Below are 4,279 nucleotides of genomic sequence, written 5' to 3'. Positions count from 1 at the left end.
AAACTGCCCCTCCCAGCATGCCGTGCGGCGCCGGCTGGGCGTGCGCCGGGCGCGCGGCGGAGCGTTGCAGTCTGGGATATGTAGTCCGCACTGGGCGCGAGGGCGGGACCCTGCTGCCCGGCAGGGGGCAGCTCCAGCCGGCTCCGGGGGCGTTGGGCTCCGGCCGTACCGTGATCAGGGAAGGGCATCAGCTGGGCCCGGATTGTCAGGCGCCCGCTAGCCCCACGGGGAACGTCTGGCCCGCACCGCACGGCCCCCAGGCTAGCCCGGGTGCAGAGAGGGCTTAGGGTGTAAATGTGCCCCACGCAGCTCCCTGCATCCCCAAGCCGTGTCTCCCCCCCCCCGCAGCAGCGTCGTTCCCCTGCCTGGCCAGAGCCTTTCCCTGGCGCACCTAGATACTTACTGCAGGGTGGGGGCAGCCTGCTTGTCTCTGCGGCGTGTAGCTACAGGTACCTTACAAGTGCTGCTACTAGGGGTATGCAGTGTAGACCTAGACCTAGTCCCAGGGCATTGGGTTAATGGGTTGCACCATCCTACCCCTCCTCTCTCCTCTCCCCAGGCGCACACACACAAAGACCACCCGCACCCAGCAATATGCCTGGGGAAGGTGGACAACATTTTTCAAAAGCTGGGGGGAAACAAGGAATTTTTTAAAAATAAAAATGAAAGGGGATTGTTTATAAAAAGCTGGAATTGTTCCTTCTTTTTTGACCAGCTCTCCTGTTTCTCCCAGGACCAGCACAAAATCTGGCCCATTCCTGTCATCTGAGCTACACTGGAGCTCCCCATGGCAGCAGAAGTCTGGCTGCACACTGCACAGACTGTGTTGCAGGATCAGAGCCTGAGACAGTCCCTGCCCTGAGGATAGTAGAGAAATTTACAAAAAGGGTAAGTTAGCTTTTTGTCTATCAGCTTTTGGGGCTGCAGAGTAATGTGCACAAACTTGCAATCCTGAGGAGCAGAAACATTCACTATTGACAGTGATGGGGTGATGCTTCCCCTATCCAGATGTCCACTTGTTGCTAGCACATAATGCTAGGAAATGTTTAAAGGTTTAAATGTTTAAATGAATTTTCCAGGAGGGAAAGAATTTAAGTAAATAAAAATAGGGGAGAACAATGTAGAAATAATTGTTATCATATGTGGACATTCATCTAGTACCTATAAAGGGGACAGAAGAGGCCCTGCCATTCTTGCTCCCAACCCAGAGTGCAGAAGTAGAAATTTCCCCCATCCCCTCTTGAGGCAAAGACTGCAGGGGGGACAAGAGAGGCTATTATAAGGTTTTTAGATACTTTCAGTAACTTAGGCACCATCTGATTAGATGTCTTCTCTACCTGTTTCTCACCCAGAATCTATTTTAGTGTTGCCCCAGGATAGAAAAGAAGCATTAGGTCCGTAATGGTGGACTATATTAACTGAGGCATCTGGACATAGGGACAGAATGTGGGGATGGTTTGAAAGAAACATTTTTTTTTAATTGTAGATTAAGATATGTAAACGTGGTGTTTTACTTAAGCTGCAGGGTATTCGTTTTTGTCTGATCTATGTCAATTGAAAACTCATCAGGTCAGCGACCTTGCTTCTTCATCAGAGCTGGGAGAAAGAGTTCTGGTAGCCATGGTCCATTGGAATAAGTTACTGATTGTGATTGCAGTGTGTAACTTATTATAGAATCTTTGGCGTGATGGATTCTTCCCAAGAAGTTAGAAAACGTTTGGTATTTCAGTAAAAGTTTCTTGCATATACTCATTGCTCATTCTGAAACTGTTTTGTGGATTAAAGTTCAAAGAAGTAATATTAATGACTATGTATTTAATATTTTTTTCTTTTAAGTTGGGTAGGATCACATTCAAGTTTGAAACTCTCCCATTCCATCACTTTTGGTGTTACCTGAGTACAAATAAATGTTTTTGTTTTTTAAAGCAAGGAAACAATTGCCCTCTTCAGGGAATACCCAGAAGTAGGGATAAGCTGCAGGTTTGTGTGTGTGGCTTTTGCACAGATAATTGGGGATGAAGCGAGAGGGTTTTGGCCACTGAAAAACAGAACTTGTATTTTCTGTGGTCATATCAATTAATGCATATGCATGATGCAGTGTTGCCAACTCACTTGATATTTGGTGTGTTCCACAGCTCCTGGAGGCAAGTTAATACATGAGAATCCCAGCTTTCATTTTAAAAATATTAAATTTCTAGCCCTCATGAGTGCAGAGAGGAGTCTGAAAACATGAACTGAGGTTGCCCTAAATGGCCAAAAACTAGAAAGCAAATAAAAATAATACAGAATGTATTGCCTTGAAAAATCAGAAGATTCAGAAAAATAGTCTCATGATTTGTGGGGCCTGAGTCATGATTTTTGAAGGCTAACGGTTGGCAGGACCACTTAATGCAGGTTTTGTGTAACTATCAGTCTTTAGTTTTTCCTTAATCAAATTCAGGGTCAGCATGCAGGAAAGATTGTGTCCTTTCTGTGTTTAGTTTCTAATTTTAGTTATCTGTTTTCCTTTGATACCAGAGCACATCTGTGTATTCTGGTATGCAAAAGCAGAAGTTTTTTCTGGTAGGTGTGAATTAAAACCAAAAACCACTGTAGGAGCAAAAATATATTCACATCTGTTACTTTTTTACGGTAACTGAAATGTTAAGAGGCTAAACAGTAGTGAATGAAAGTTATGCAAATTGTTTTTAAAGATATGAATCATGAATTTGAACACATCAGCTGTCAGTTTTGTGGTATTTACAGGTTATTAAAAATTTTAATTAATAATTACAATACAATGCCCTTTATGGGGTGAATATTTAGTGGCAACTTTTTTCAGACTCGTAACTCTAGAGAGCAAACCAGTTCAGTTAAGACAAGGGATTTAATTATAAGGCATCTTATGTAACTGTGACCTCCTGCTGAAGGCAGATTGTACACGAGACAACACCTAACAAGACCATTTTAAAGGTTATAACACATGTGACTCAAAAAGCATCACAGAGGATTGGCAGGATACAGACCAAGAACTCAGCCCTGCACTCTGCCCAGGGAAAACATGTACTGCTTTTTAAGGAAGGAGTGGGGAGAATTAGACACCGACTGACTGAAATGCCAAAGGACAGATTCTTGCATTTACACCAGTGCAATTCTAGGCTAAGATATTTAAAAATGGGTGGCAAAAGTAAGGCTTCTAAATCCATATTTAGGCTCCTAAGTAATTGGCTTGATTTTCCAAAGTGCTGACGAGCCATAGCTCCTACTGATGTCAAAACAGTGTACTAATGAGATTTTTTTTTAAGACAAACCACAATGTAAAAAAATGCACTTGAGTGAGATTTTTATTGCAATAATCTACATATTAGGAATGTTGGTCTAAAATATCTGTGCACTCATATGCTGGACCAGGACACTAAGTTAGCTATCTGCTCCCATCCATTTGAAGTGACATTGTATTCTTCTTTTCTATTTAATGGATTAAAATATATAGTCAGATATTATTTGATAGCAAACTACTGCACAAGAACCATAGACCAGGACAGCAAGGGAGTTATTACGTTGCACACCCTAATTGTTGCCCACCAGCACTACCGATAATGAAACCTATAAGAGATGGTAATTTACCTCAGTCCTAATTTTTTCCTATCCTGAGGAGTTATGTATACAATTCTTTAATAAAGGCAGTGCTCTAGCCTAGCAAATTTGGAGAAAGGAGAGCAGGTACGTGCACATGTGGTTAGACAATGTAAATTTCACGGCACTCCCACAAAAATCCCCACAGCCTCTCCATTCCTGGATCTGATCCTCCAATATCACTGGAATAGATACCAAGGTGCATATGTTTCCAGCAGCCAATGATGGCAACCTTGAAACCTAGTACCTGTTATCACCAACTTAGAATCACAGTTGTTCGTTTAGTTTCTTTTTCTTTCTTTTTTTTTCAAAATGAAACAAAAAGTAACAATCATTTATTCTAAACCAGTTTATTCACCTACCATTAGAAACAGTCAGAGAAGTGTGTGTTTTAATCCTGATTGAGTGTGTGTTGGTTATAAGTCAACAGGAAGTGCAAAATAGGCTCCTTCTAATGTTTAGATTGATCTGGAGCCAAAATTATAACGGCAACATTGGTGGTGGGTGATTCAAATCCAGTCCCTTGCCTCTGAAATGTAAAAGGGTTTGTTTGGATGTTTGGTCCATCTTTAATTACAAATAAATAATAACAAATCCCTTATATAAATAGCACTTCTCATTCTCAAGCACTACACAAACATGACCTAACACCATATATAATCTA

General features: G+C 41.9%; 1 long non-coding RNA gene across 1 annotated transcript; it reads left to right on the top strand.

Annotated features, from left to right (window-relative positions):
• Window positions 1–135: 135 nt before the first annotated feature.
• On the top strand, window positions 136–4,216 carry LOC135982431 (uncharacterized). Its single transcript, XR_010599790.1, has 3 exons — window positions 136–449; window positions 716–888; window positions 1,570–4,216. It is a non-coding gene; the product is annotated as an uncharacterized LOC135982431 (long non-coding RNA).
• The last annotated feature ends 63 nt before the right edge of the window (window positions 4,217–4,279 follow it).

Source organism: Chrysemys picta, chromosome 3 (genome assembly GCF_011386835.1).
Source record: "Chrysemys picta bellii isolate R12L10 chromosome 3, ASM1138683v2, whole genome shotgun sequence".
Lineage (NCBI taxonomy): Eukaryota > Metazoa > Chordata > Testudines > Emydidae > Chrysemys > Chrysemys picta.
This window is presented reverse-complemented; position numbering and strand designations above follow the sequence as displayed.